Below are 15,856 nucleotides of genomic sequence, written 5' to 3'. Positions count from 1 at the left end.
AAAAGTTTGCAAGGCCGCTGTATGCGAAACTGAGGAAGACAGCGTCTGAAACAGGAGCGCGAAATGACAGCGTGTGGACCTGGACGGCTGCAGATCATAGCCACCTGGAGGGCCTGAAAGCGGCAGTTAAAGGAGCACTAAGGTTGGAGCCCAGAAGTTTGACCTGTGGCCTTGTGGTGGAGACAAGCTGTGAAGAGGATGACGCAATAGTCAGAGTCAGAAATGCAGGAGCAGGGCTAGTGGCTCTGTGGAGTTACACTCTGTCGACAGTGGAGAGGAAACACCCCCTTGAGGAAAAGGAGCTTGCTGTGTTGGCAAGGTACTGGAGTGCACTGAAAGACCTGGCACAAGGCCAGGACATCAACGTACTGACCCAGAGCCAAGTTCATAATTTTCTTCGAAAAGCCACCGTGGAGAGTACAAAGGCGACCAACGCAAGGTGGGGGAGATGGGAGGATATCCTGCTAGGCCCGGACCTGACAATTGGGCCTGCACGACCGGTAAAGAAGAAACCGATCACACTGGACGAGACAAAGGAAGAACTATATGAGTGGATTTTATACACAGATGGTTCAAGAAAAGGACTGGACAGCACTGCCTACTGGGGATTTATCCTGAAGAAAGACGGAAAGGAGCGATTTCGTCAGAGAGGAAGTGCAGAGGGAAGTGCACAGACGGGAGAGGTGACGGCAGTACTGGAAGGACTGCTGGAGCTGGAAAAGAGGAAGGTCAAGAGAGTGAAAATAGTAACAGACAGCTATTATTGTGCACAGGCCTTGACTGAGGACCTCTCCATCTGGGAAGAAAATGGTTTCGAGGGAGCGAAAGGTAAAACTGTGGCTCACACGAACCTGTGGAGAAAAATAGCAGAGATCAGGCTAAACATGGACATTAACGTGGTGCATCAGAAAGCACACACCAGAGAGGGGGAGCACTGGGAAGGAAATGATGAAGTGGATCGTTTCGTGCAGCAGAGAAGGATTATCTTTGTCGGGATCGAGGATTGGGACCAAACTCCGAAGGGGAGAAATGTCCCGGAAAAGAACGTGTCGGGAGTGGTGCTGGCCGTGCATGAAGCGCTGGGCCATACAGGTACACTTCCAACACGAAGGGAGCTGGAGAGACAGCAGTTGTGGATTCCTGAGCGCAGAATACGTGATGTTCTGAAAACCTGTGAGGTGTGTGCACGACACAATCTGGGAAGAAGAGGACAGAGTGTGGAGGGGCTCACAATCAAAAGTACCATACCCTGGGGGTCTGTATGCATGGATGTAGCAGGACCACTGGGAGTGACGGGGAAGAAAGGTGAAAAGTACATTTTGGTGCTTGTGGATTCTATGTCGGGCTATGTGGTAATCAAACCGGTGAAGAAAGCCAATGGAAACAGTGTGGTTAGCATGTTGGATCAGACCTGCAGCTGCTTAGGCGTGCCAAAAGAGCTCAGGACGGACAACGGGACGCACTTCCGCAATTCAAAAGTGGATCTATGGTGTCAGGAACGAGGAGTTATGAGAGTTTATTCACCGCCCTATACGCCTCAGGCGAATGGGGTAGTGGAACGCACCATAGGGCTTGTGAAAAGCTGGATAGCAAAAAATGCTAACTCAAGATGCTGGAGCACAAAAGCTCTTGAGGTGGGAGTTGCCTTGAACGACAGGAGTCGAGCTGATCGGCCCTCCCCCGCAAAGGAGGTGAATCAACGCCCATTCGCGTCACAAGAGCTGGGGAGAGGCTCGGAAGAAAAAAAGGAAGTATCCAGAGTGCCATTCTGTGAGGGACAGCGCGTCTGGATACGAAATAACGATTTCCTTCCAGGAGCAGCAATCAAGACCAAGTACGCGAAGCCCGACATAGTGGAGAGAGTGCTGGACAGTAACACAGTGTTGCTGAAGAAAGGAGGAATCCAAGGTGTTCAACTGCTGAAACCAGTTCGAAACTAGCAGCGACCAGGAACCGTAAATCATGGCCACGGGAGCACAAAACTTACCACCCTTCGTCAGAGTGGCCGCTGTTAAAGGGGTGGTGGCAATGAGGAGAAGCACCTCAGGGCTCTGGGCAGGCAGAGCTCTAAAGAAATTGGAATACGCTAAAAGAGGATTCCTGTCGGAGGAGAAGGAGTTGTTGGATTGGAGAAAGATTGATAACGCATGCGTGGTGTGTTGGAGACCTACTACACTGCGAGTGCGCTGGGAAGGACCGGGGCTACAGAAGCCGATAAAAATCAGCCCTGGAAGGAGGGAGATACGGGACCTGCCGCGGAAACCTGTTAAGGTAATGGATGCGTACGTGTGTGGAATATGCAGGGTGGAGACACTAGCACGGTTGAAAATCATTGTGCAGTGGGACTTGAGAGGGTCGAGATCGGATTTGGAAATGTGCACCTGTTTGTGGGACGGTGAGGTGCTGCGGCTCTGCAACGGGTGTAATATGCAGAGATCAAGTGGACAAGTGTTGCATGTAGGAGCGGCTGAAGGATGGCAAGTGAGGAAGTTTGTGGATCCTCTCTTGGATTTAAGACCGGGAGTAGCTGCGGGAGGCCAGGACGGAGCGGCTGCAGCCACCTTTCCCTCCGAGTCACAAGGTGAGGATGCTCAAGCAAAGCTCTCTGCCCCCCCGCTCTACCCCAACATGCCGGGGGAGGGCAACCGAGATGGACCTTCGGCCCCACCTCTTCACGGCTGAAGCTGGAGGGAGAGAAAAAGGTTGGGGGAAGACCAGCTCGTAACCCTCACTGGAGGGAGGTCGTTCAGAAAAGCTGGCCTTACTCCCCACACATGGCAGGACAGGCATGTGCACCGATAACATCATCAATGATCCCACAAGTGCTGAGGGTTTACAGGAGCCCTGATGGACCCCACAGAGCATCAGGAGTGGATGACATTCCTGAACCACACAGAGAAATGGCCCTGGCTAATGGCTGGGACGGGCCATGGGAGCTGACAACTTGGGGGAGGTTAATCGCGGAGGTTTTCGAAGATCAGTCACTCCCTCTCGAAGACGCAGCCCCGGTGCCCGCAGAAGAGGGTGCAAGGGGCACCAACTTGGCGTATAACGTCACCTGCATCGATGCCTGGGGAAGAGCAGGCGTGAAAACTAAAGAAAAAAGCGCAGTGTTTGTTATCACCCCCTTCTTCCACACATGCAGGTGAAAGGAGGAAACATAAATCAGTATGGAGGAACTTGCCAACATGAGTTGATTTCGGCCGTTTGAATTGGATTACCCACAGCAACAGGAGAAGAAGAAACAAACTGGGAACCGACGCAAGATTTGGATTTGCCTCATGATTACATTTTTTGTGATGACGTTAGGAGCAGCAACACTCCTAACAATTTTGTACATAACCGGTGACGAGCCATGGAATGAGGAATATGTCCAGGTCAGTTACACCAGCAGCAAGATTTTCCGCCAAACGTGCGGCCTTGCGGAACCGAAGATTGTTTTTCTGCCTAAGTTGGAAGCTTGGGGGAACAACACGGATGTGCCGGCTCTGCCAGAGCTGTTAGCTCAGCTCGGACAGACCCGAGAAGGGGGTGATAACACACCTCGTAGTAATGGCAATGGCGCTTCAGCAAAGAGGAAGAGGACGCTGGCTGCAGAGAGTTGCCATCATCACACTCTGGGGTGCCGGCTGGGGAGCAACTGCTTTCCTGTACTGGTACCTGACGGATGCGACATCTCCAGCTTTTGTTTGGTTCATGCTGTACGAGGCTCTACACCCAAGAAAACCTGGTCCACCAAGGAGCCCAGGACCCGCACCGCAAATGCTGAGGTCCCCCTGGATCGGAGCGTTGCACCAGAGACGCACTGGAAACACACGCCAGGGCTAGTATATGAGGCCCTGGAGAGCTTGCTCGCTCGCTAAACGAAACGCAAAGGCTTTTTCACTATTAATCACAAGTTACCCCCCTTTTTTGTTTTTGTTTTCAGAAGGATGCCAGGTGCTTTAAATGTGGATCTACTTTTGAACAATTGTCGAGACTGTGGGATGTTCCGCCTACGTGGTGGTGCGACGACTGCTACTCAAAGCACTTTTTCCAAGGTGTGGCGAAAGGAATATTCTGCTCAAAGGATAAGTGGGCCGTGCCGGAGGTATTACCATCCGTGAGCCTGGAGATGGAGATCAAGGGGAAGGTGATGTTGCACTCAGCGATCTCGATCCACCCGTTCCCGACCCATTATCCTGCAGGAGTTTACTATCCGATCTACACCAAGCTGTGGGAGCTTCCGGACGGGGCTGAAGTGACCACCACTCATCTCACAGACGGGAGATTCATCGTAGTAGGACCTAAACAACCACGTGCACGTGCTGCTACTCCTCCTAGCGTTCCAGTCCAAGGTGGAGGAGAGGCTGGGAAGGAGCAGGAGCAGTACCTGGATGAGGTGATGGAAGAACTCCTAGGTGCCTTATCTACTCCCCCTGCGCAGGTTGTAACACCACCCCTGGGCCCTATGACACCCATGGGATCGCCCGTAGACAGCTGCGGCGACCCCTCCATTTTAGAAAGAGAAGACCCGGTAGAGAACAGAACCCAGAGTCCAGGCACTCAGTTAACATCGTTTTCCAAGGAGGAGGAGGTGGAGAAAATGGCCGCAGCTGTGGACAGAGCGATGGCTGAGGTGATGGGTTCGATCCCTTTGGACGAGGACATCACTGAGTCAGAGTCATCAGACGACGAGGACAGCGCAGAATCCCTGGACCTGGACGGTCTGACAGTGCTGGACAGTTGGCGTGCCGAGGGAGATCCTCAGGAGGAAGAGGGTGAGACTACCACTAAGGAAACAGGTGACCTAAACATCACGCCTTTACAGGAGGAAGAGACTGTTTCGTCAGCCGAGGAAAGCTCGGAGACGGAGGACGGGATCGACAGCCTGTGCTTGCCAGGGCCTGAGACCAATTCTATGGACGAGGGAGAATCGGAGCAGGTGGGGGACTTGATCTCGGTGTTTGCACCAGATGAAGACGAGGACCTTTTCCGAAAGAGAGTTGTAGAGCCAGAATCAGAGGAAGAAGAAAATCCGTTTTCTGAACTGTCTACACTTAAGTGGTGGTGAGCTGTTATCTCAAGAAGGGGGTGTCAAGTGGGGCTGGCTGTGTGTTGAGATTACAGCACACACCACCGGGACTGTTGGGGGGCAGAAGGAACTGAAACCGTCTGCGATGATTAAAACATGTATGTGATCAAAAGTACAAAAATGTATTGTTGCATGACATGAATGGTTAAAGCCGTGTGTAGGTGCTATTATAGCTCGGAGTAAGAAAGGCCTGAAAAATGTGTGTGCAGCTAAGTAGAATTATTACCGATAGCTATGATCCATGTGTTACATTGTATTCGTGCAGTTTACAGGAAGCCAGTAGTAGAGTGTTATGACGGGAAGATTGATGACAGGAGGTGGCTGAGTGGGTGAAACGGATAAGTAGCCTAGCAACGGGGACCGAAAAGGGGAACTGATGCTAGGTGAAACGCCAGACAATGTATGCGAGAGTTTAAACTGCTATTTTAGATGTTTTGCTTTTTACTTGCGGGAAGAGAGAGAATTGGGATTTAGCAATAGTCTGCTAACAAGGGCTGCTAACGCGAGGGGCGGCGTCGCTGAGAGAAGAGGAGTTGAGAATGTACAAGAGCCATGTGACATGTGCCATTCGGGGGAGTTCACTGGAGTACTTCGCCGAGGAGAGACGCCTCCGCGAAGAGGAGCCGCTCTCCGACGGAATCTCCGGGGTTAAAGGACGTGCCCGAAAAAGGATTTGCAATCAATTGACCAGACGTAGACCGGGAACCTCAGGTGGATTAACCGAAGCTTCCAACTTTCTCTGGAAGCTTGGATTACAACTTTCGCACCTGGGACTACCCGAGCTTCCAACTTTCTCTGGAAGCGTGGATTACAACGTATGACCAAGAAACCCAAACCCTTGGATTGCAACATCCCATTCGGCTTTCGAGGCAAGAACCGTCCACTCCCCCCTCAACGGAAGTAATTTCTCATGAGGCTGTTCGCCTCACCTCCCACTCTCTCTCAACCCCGAATCAGGTCGTATAACCTTAGTGCAGAGCAGACTGTTTGGCTATTATTAATCAGATGTAACAATTGATGCTGCTGCTGTTGCCTAACCCATGCTGACTATTATTCCCAAAATAAATGTATGCATTGCAGTTAAAGTGAAGTTTCCCTGTATTTTCTCCCAAGTTGCTGTGCTCCGTAACATCACCCAACAGGTTCTCGCAGGTCATCCTGGTTCAAAAAAGTAATCCCTGGGGTTTACCCACAACCTCTAAACTACAAACCTAGCACATTCACCAAGTGCCATAGTCAATAGAGGGAAGCTGCCGTTAACGGGCGTAGCCGCTCCACCGACCGTGCTGCTGAGGCTGCTCGGCACCGGGTCGGTCGTGGCGGTGAACGGGGTTAGCGTCCGGGCGTTGGCAGTTAGAAGCTAGGCGAATTCCCTCGCCACCGATTACCCCCCTCCCTGGAAGCGGGAGGGCCGCAAATCGTTGCGACTAAAAACAACACACACACACACACACACACACACACACACACACACACGCACACACGCACACACGCACACACACACGCACACACGCACACACGCACACACGCACACACACACACACACACACACACACACACTGTGGCTTCTTTTTGTTGTGTTGTGTCTTTTTGTTGTGTTGTGGATTCTTGTTGTTGTGTTGTGGTTTTTGTTGTTGTGTTGTGGTTTTTTTGTTGTCCTGTTGTGGCTTCTTCTTGTGTTGTAGCTTTTTGTTGTGTTGTGTCTTTTGTTGTTGTGTTATGGCTTCTTGTTGTTATACTGTGGCTTCTTTTTGTTGTGTTGTGGCTTTTTGTTGTGTTGTGGCTTTTTTACCCCGCCGTGGCCGATAGGCCCCGAAGGGGGATCTTGAAACAGTCTCCGTACGTCCGTACGTCCGTCCGTTCGAACGTTTCTACCTATATCTCGGCAACCCCTGGGCCCACAGTGACCAAACTTCACATGTGGATACATCTCAGAGGGGGAAGGGATACTATGGTGACCTTGACCTAATTAGCATATTAAGTAGTTCACAGGGTCACTAAGTGCATAAAAACACATTTTGGGCTCAGGAGACCAGTTTCTGAGCTAGGGCTCTGAAATTGTATACACACATACTAGGTCCATGTATATACCAAATTATTCCTTGGATTCTCCCCTTTAAAATGTCCCCTAATTGTCACAATCGGAATACCCTAAGGTATCAAACCATCAAATAATAATATAACTTGAGGAAGGTGATAAGTAGTTCATTTCCAAGGGCATTATGACATCACGCACCGCCGTGACGTCACGCAACGACGCGACGTCACTTTCGGTTTTTTATACTTGAATGTAAATAAATGTTCAGGTTCCATAATGTAACCAGATTAGTTGTGTTCTAGTTTGCATATTAAATAGGCCATGGGGTCACTAAATGCAGAGAAACACCTTTTGGGCTCTGGAAAGCTGGTTTTTTTAGCTAGAGCTCTGACATTTTATACACACATGATACACACTCCAGGGATAACCTCCAGTCCACCAAGTGACCTGACCTTGACCTTGAAGATTGGTAGGGTCTGAAGTTTGCTCGTCATGGTTGCACAATACATGTATTTTCATATAAACATTTCTCCTCATTTCTCAGCAGTTCCTGGGCCCACAGTCACCAAACTTCACACATGGACACTCCACCTGGGGAGAAGGGGCACCATGGTGACCAGGACCTAATTTGCATATCAGGTCACAGGGTCACTAAGTGCATAAAAATACCTTTTGGGCTCTGGAGACGTATTTTGACATAGCTTATGAAGAAGACCTTTCAGATTCTACATAATGATCTACTAGGACCCATGGAACACCCTCTAGTGTACCAAGTGTGCTGCCTTAGAGCCGCTTTGTGAGAAAATATAAAGCCCTCCGGCGGGGGATTAGCCGAGCAACGGCCTTCTTGTTGTTGTTGTGTTGTGGCTTCTTCTTCTATTGTAGCTTATTGATGTTGTGTTATGGCTTCTTGTTATGGTGTGTCTTTTGTTGTTCTGTTATGGCTTCTTGTTGTTGTGTTGTAGCTTATTGTTGTTATGTTGTGGCTTTTTGTTGTGTTGTGTCTTTTTGTTGTGTTTGTGGCTTCTTTTTGTTGTGTTGTGTCTTTTTGTTGTGTGTATGGCTTCTTTTTGTTGTGTTGTGGCTTTTTGTGGTGTTGTGGCTATTTGTCATTGTGTTGTGGCTTTTGTTGTGTTGTGACTTTTGTTGGTGTGTTGTGCTGTTGGCCCTCATGGGCCACCGTACTTTTCTGTGTGGAGTTTTCATGCGTGGGTTTCCTCCAGGTACTCTGGTTTCCTCTCACATTCCCAGTAACATGCACCAAGGGTCCTTGAGCAAGGCCACTGGGGTCCTGCTCTGTGTGGCTGCTACCGATGAGTTAATTCGGGAAGGAATTTATAAAATTATAAAATTTAAAATCTGATAAAACCGATATAACTGATTTGGATATAATGTCCTGTAAAACAGCTGGTGCCCCCGAGGGATTGGATCAGATTCTTATTTAATAAAATAATGAATAACTATCTTTGATAATCATCAATTATTATGTCTATCCAGACTGCCAAAACCCAGTATTACCTATAGATGATGACCTATATGAGGTAAGAAATCCCTAGAGCAGCACACATCACTGAAATGGGTGTATTTCTATAAAAGATTAAGCTAATTTATGTCTCCAAGTAACACACAGTAATACTCCTTCATTACATTTATCACCTTGATTTCAAACATTTAACATGTAAATTTGTATTACTTTCAAACCATGTATACATTTAAAAAATGTCAATATCTCTTGCTGCATGCCACGATGAAAGATTTGATGAGCTGATGAATGAGCCTGATGTGTTTTGTTTCAACCGGAGGTCAGGAACAGAGGAGCTGGAGCCGTGACAAGACGTTTCATCTGGCGTTAATTGATGACAACCTCAAATCAATGTCTCAATCTCCTCCTTCAGAAAAGTGTCAGTCTAAACTCCCAACGACCTCAGCACCCTCGTGTTACAGCCTTAGTTTGGCTTCGTTGCCAAATATTGTTGATAACCAGCTAAATAAAGATGGATGGACCGGTGTTTCACTCTATGAGCAGTGAGCACCCACAATGGGCTGAGTCATCTGTCCTTGGCAGCTACGTTATCGATCTTCTCCCGTCCCGAGTACAGTTAGTGTAAGAGACAGAGGACGTTGCGTTGACGGGTCTGCTCAGGTCATCGTGCCACATCCAGGCCGACACCCAACTGTCTGAGGACGTCTCAGAGAAACGACTCAGTGTCTGAGACAGCAGGGACGCTGCCTGTGTGAGTATCAAGTCTTTGAAGAGGACGAAGGACTGCAAGTCAGAGCGGATCAACGCCAAAGCCTCCGTGTTGCTCAGTGTGAGCACGGACTGGCAGAGGAATGTCGCCTCAATGTGACGAGACGTTCTTGTTTGCTCAATAAAAAGCGAGGTCAGTCTGTCAGCCTCAACTTTACAAACATCTGTTGGAATGATTTACATCAAAGAGCATCAAAGCTTCATGACAACGATCGTATTGGCAGTTTTCCATTCGAAAGGTTTGGGGCTTGATGAAGATGATGATGTCTCTGAAGATGTGTTGAAATGAACCACAACTGTGGAGCGTGAACCAGGTGAATATAGATGTCTGTCTCTAAAGGTTCTCGGTGGCCAACTAAGAAATACCCGATCAACTCAGAAAAAATGTTTTCAGGGTGAAAAACCTTCTGAATTCCTCGAGCATCAGAAACACTGGACTGGCCTGGTATGCCAGGGCCACCTCACAAGTGTGTGACAGTCCGCAGCAGGGGGAGTCCAGAAGGTGGACCAATGGATACCAGAGGGAAGTTCACACTCCTGCAACGACTGGTGAGGGACGAGGAGCTCAGATCTCGCCCTCTACAGACACATGAAGCAGCTGCAGCATCAACACAACGTTTGCAACCATTCAGGAGGTATAATGTGCAAACTTTCCAACAATCTCATCAAACATTTTCAAGAACCAAATACTACAATATTAAACAGTAAAGCCTGTCTTCACTTTGAGCAGAAATTGATTTCCTAAGTTTGTAGAGCTAATCTGTGCCTTCTTCACTGTGAAAACAAACCAGCAGAGCTGAACAGACGCTTCAGTAAAGTGGGACTTTTGCACACGTCTGCGTCGAGACCAAACCAGAAACTATGCAACCACACAAGGCTGTGTGACAACACCCCCCCCCCCCCCCCCCCCCACACACACACACACACACACGCACACACGCACACGCGCACACACACACACACACACACACACACACACACACACACACACACACACACACACACACACACACACACACACACACATACACACTGTTGAGTCTCATGATCACTTTGTAAAACAGAAAAGAAAATAATAATAATTATAATAATGTAAAAATAATGGGTCTAAATAACTTAATTTAAATTAATGTATAATGGAGATAAGTGGTTCAAGCTTTATAATTGTTCAGGTATCTCTGGCCATAGTGTGATTGTTTAGATATATCCAGCGATAGTATGGCTGTATGTCTAAGTCCTAATGTCATGCTTGAGCGCATGCGCAAGTACCACGGTTCACTTGAAATACCTGGCGAGTTCCTCATTCACCTGGACCATTGTCAGGAGCACACAGCCCGTTGGTATGTAGTTGATCATGTGACTTGATAACACTGCATGTTGATTTCTGTTCATGAGCGTATGCCACAATGTTTCTCTGTCTCGCGCTGCCGTGTGTGACGTAGTAGAAAATTATTTATAGCTTTGGATGTTCGGCGAGAATGTTTAACTTTAGTTAGCATTTGGCTTTTAGCGTTAGCTCGGGCCGAGACCTGAGTTATTTAGCGCACTTGGCGGCTGACATTAACACGATAGGTTTGATGTGTTGTGTGTTTGAGTACCATAGTTAAATCCCGTTAAATGTGTGTTTGAAAGGCACGGGCGCAGTTTGTAAGCACGAGCGTGCAAGTGTTTACATCACGTGATGATAGTGTCGCTTTGAGCATGCTCAGTAGGAGCGGGGCATTCTGGGTAATGTAGTCTTTTGAGCAATCTCCGCTATAATGAATGTGAATGACAATCTAGACTGAAGAAGGTTATTTGTTTAAATAATGATGTTCAATGAATATGTTGTGATTGTTTGTATTTTATCACTTCCAGGTTTATGACCTGTGTACCTGGGTGCAGTATACTACTAAAGAAATAAAACAGAAAAACACGAGTTATACCATTGTGTGCTGCTTGACAAGCCTTTTCGGAGGGCTGGAAAAACAAAAGTCCGAACACACACAGACCTAAAAAAAAAACTGAGTTAATTACAGTAACGTCAGTAAATGTAACTGGTTACTTTCCACATCTGCCCTCGGGCCACAGGACATATTGTTGATTGCAAAAATGGAAATATCGGTGCATCTCACCTGGTTACAGGCGAGAGTCTTGAGCCTCCTCTGTCTAGAGTTTGTCTGTTTTAAGCATGTTTACAGTCCATTCATGCTGCTCATGAATGTCTCTGTATATAATCCAAGATCGTCCATCCACAACAATACAATGTCATGAACGTGGCGGACCTAAAAGCAGACATAACACAAAATAGAGTTCATAAGGTTTATTTTGAAAAGTCCAGAGGCCAAGGTGGCCACAGGGTGAGGTGAGAGAAAATCCCCAAAAAGTGATCAATACAATTCAACTTTTATATTGCGCTAAATATGACATTTCAGGGCAGTGTTACAGAGATCCAGCAATCCCGCCTCAAACCAGACTGTTTTGCTGCGGCTGGGAAAGTAATATTTTCAAATTCTAATCAAGGTTTTTAATAATGTTCAATTATTGTGGCTGATTAAGAAGTATTTGTTTTAATGTAGAGCACGGGTCTAAACCTCGGTCAAAAAAATACATGGAGAGAACAACACCAATTTTCTGTTTTCATAAAGAAAATATATTCACTGTTGTTCAAGCTCATTTTTTTTCACAAATCGCACAAGTATTCCTGATTTATCTTTCATGTGGGAGAGACCAAAATAACTCTTTGTTTAGCCTCTGATTACATTGTTTATGTTGTTTCCCCTGTGCCTGCATGCTACCCCAGTTTGAACAGGTTTTAACACCTCAGCTCAACTTTCAGAACAGCATGTTCTGAAAATCTGCTTCCAATTATATTGCCAATGAAGCGTCTATTGTTTTATTCCTCCCTGCAGCTCTCAAAAGATTACAATCAAACAAATGTTTTTTTTGAAGATGAAATGAGAAAATTCTCCAGTGGACAAAATATCTCAATGTGGCTGTAAATTGAAATTACAGTCAAATTTAAAAGCAACTAAAATGACGAAACCGTGTAAAACTGCTTAAAACAGCTAAAATAAATGTAACTGTGAAAATATCTAAACCTGTTACAATGTCTAAAATGAATAAATGTGGTAAAACTATTGAAATGGCAACATTTCAATAGTATTTACATTTTTTTTTAATCAAAAAAGTTTAAATATCAAACATTTTTCAAAAGCATAAACTGCAACAAAATGGGTAAAAAACAATATAATGGATGAAACAGCTACAACAGGGATTAAAAAAGGTAAGACTACTAAAATTGAAACAAAAAACAGCAAGAAAAGTAAAGGAAATGTAGAAAAACCAAAATCAAAACATTTAAACATGGAAAAACGGCAAAAAAAACCTCTAGAAATTATTAAACTATTAAAATGGCAAAAACTGCTTGAATGGCAAAAAGTCCTTAAATGGCAAATAAATAGATACAATTAAAAACGGGGTGAAAACAGACAAAAGTCCAACATGTCACAGTTGTTAAATTCCATAAATTCAACATAAGCGGGCGGCAATTTTGTCAAATGAAGGGAAACTGTGTGTCACGAGTCCGTTCGTTTTACTCAAGATGTGATGTTGCAACAGTAATCACGCTCAAGCAGGATTCTATTTGTATGAAAAGTTAAATAATAATTTTTTTCTTTTGTAAATGAAATGAACTAAACTATAGATACAGATGTAAAAACTGTTATCTTTGTTTGAATGGTTAAACAGGCTTTGTGGCTCCAGTGGGATTTTGGATGAAAAGTCATTCAGGGGGCAGTGGTTAGGGCTCTCACCTCACAGTGAAACGGTCCTAGGTTCAAGTATAGCCCGTGGTCTCTCTGTGTGGACGTTGCATGTTCCCGCAGGTACTCTGGTTTCCTCCCACAGTCCAAAAAACATGCATGCAAAAGTCACTTGTGGTGGTGACACCATACTGGCCCTGTGTACCTATTGTACCTTTTGCCTATTGGTCGTCTCATTGGTGGCTTTAAAAATACGTCCTACTGATGACATCCAGTTGTTCTGCTCCTTCACTGACTCAGAGTTTCACGTCTTGTCTACTTGTTTGGAATGTGTGACCTGCATTAAAAACTGTCTTTCTACAAAGGACCTCCAGATAAATGCTGACAAAACAGAAACTCTGATCATTGCCCTTGATAAAAACCACCTTGGTGCCCTGGGTTTGACTGTTAGAACCAGCCTCAGGAACCTCAGGTCAGGTTTGATCAGTCTTGTCTTTAGAGGACCACTCCTGACAACTGAGCAAAAACTGCGTTTTCCAAAACCGTCCTCGCCAACATTCATTGGCTTCCAGTCAAATTTCGAATTGACTTCAAAATTTGAATCCTCACGTTCCAGGCACTGCACGGCCAGGCCCCGCACTACTACCCCTCCAATCCTCAGGACAGAATCTCCTGAAAGTCCCAAAGATCCACTTTAAAACCCGGGGGGACCGGTCCTTTCAGCCCCTCGACTGTGGAATGACTTGACCCTGTCCATCCGCATACTTGATTCCACCAACTCTTTTAAAAAGCACTTGAATTATGTCACTATGTAATGATGTAATTTTGTCTGTTCCGGTTAATTGCACACATTACTTGTATAGCACTTTGTGTTTTTTATCTGTGAAAAGCACTTTGTAAATAAACTTTACTTACTTACTTACTTACTGTGTGTGGTTGTTTATCTGCCCTCACCCTCGGTGGGATCGGCTCCAGAATCCCGCAATCCTGAGTTGGAGGATAGAATATGGATGGAAAAGTCATTCAGTCATAAAGCGGATCCGGTCCAGACCCTTGCAGTCATCATGTTAAACACTCATACACAGTGGTGTGCAGGGCAGGCAGGGGCAGCAGGGCTAGCAATGCTCACACTGCTAGCCCTGTCAAAAAGGATTTTTCTTTTTTAATTATTGAAAAATGATTCTGAAATCTGTGTCTAGAATCAATTAGTGACTTTAGAAACTCCAGAAGACAACTGGTTATATTCTGTGGAGCTCAAATCTCCTATGGCCTCTAAACGCCTCACAGCTCCTTTCCTCTGCTGGGGCTAGCAGTAGCTTCATTGCTAACCTCTGATGGAAGCTGGACGCTGCTATTGGGTTAAAATGTTGAGTGACAGTATCATCAGCCAACCAGATGTTGATGTGTTATTGACGGACCACCTTAGGGCCAGCAGAGTTTCTAGTGCTGGTCTGGGTGTGGTCATTGAAATGAGCTTGACTGATTGGCTCATGGGCTCATGGGCAGGAGGTGGTGACTCTGTTATGATCTGCTCCTCTGGAGTGATGGAGGCTGATTTAACATGAAGATCATGATACTATAGTGGACCTGCTTCAGGACCTTTTTCAGTTATGAGTAGAAGAAGACCGACACAGAAATGATGAGTGAACTCAGACCAACAAAAGGCTTTGTCAGCATTTTACAGCAGGATGATTTAATCTACGTGTGTGTGTGTGTGTGTGTATTTTGTTACTGCTGGCCCTGACTGAGACACCACCGCATGCTACTGCTCATACAGCATGTTGAATTATATAAGAGTGCAGCTCAATGAGTAGGTGTCTTCTCTCTTGTCCTGTACGACACAAACCCACAAATGAATGTGAATAATCCAGATCTGCTCTTTTTGGTTTTGATCATGAAAAGAAAAAAAATCCATTGTGCGATGTTGAGAAGTTGGTAAGAGTTTGAAATTGAATCCGCTGGTTAGACAAAGCAGGACTCTGACTTTCCACACGGTGTGTTCTTTCACCTGACCCGAGGGAACAGGCAGCGTAGGATCTGAGGCGTCATTCCGTTTCAACGCTGGCACAACTGATTATTTTGATACAGGAAGCTGATACCAGAGATGAGCCGGAGTCGTTATCAGCTCCCAGCTGTTTCTCACCACGAGCAGGTACAGTAGCTCGTACCAATCGATTGAAGAGGCTGAGACAAACCTTTACACTCCAGTGGCGAAATGTTCTCGTTTCAACTCCAAGCTGGAGCCCTGTTAATCACTGTGACAGCAGAGAAGTTCAGGGTTTTCAAGGTGCCCCAAAACTTTCTTCCAAGAACATTTTTTTCCATTTCTATTTGTCCTTCTTAATAGATGTTTCTGGTGGAGAGGTGAAACTCCAAGTCCTTCTAAATGGAGGTTGAGCGCTTTGCTTGGCAGCGTCATTACTGTCGTTTCAGACTGTTGACGCAGTGAATCTGTGCTTTGTAAGTTCATCTGTCACATGGCTGGGCTTTTCACTGATTTCAGTTGCACTTGAGAAGAAACTAGCTTTATTTAACATTTCGTACATTTATGAAGTTGGTGTGTGATTTGTATAAGATAGATAATCTTCATTTAAGAAATACATTTTACTCGATTCAAGTGAATCCATTTCATTTGAAAACCCCAAATTCACGAGAAAGCAGCTACAATGATAAAATGAAGACGTTTCTTTTGAAGGATGAGCCACCATTCACAGACATTTCTATTACATCAGATAAAAATATACATCCTA

Source organism: Blennius ocellaris (assembly GCF_963422515.1).
Source record: "Blennius ocellaris genome assembly, chromosome: 22".
In the NCBI taxonomy this organism is placed as follows: Eukaryota; Metazoa; Chordata; class Actinopteri; order Blenniiformes; family Blenniidae; genus Blennius; species Blennius ocellaris.
Note: the sequence above shows the minus strand (reverse complement) of the source record.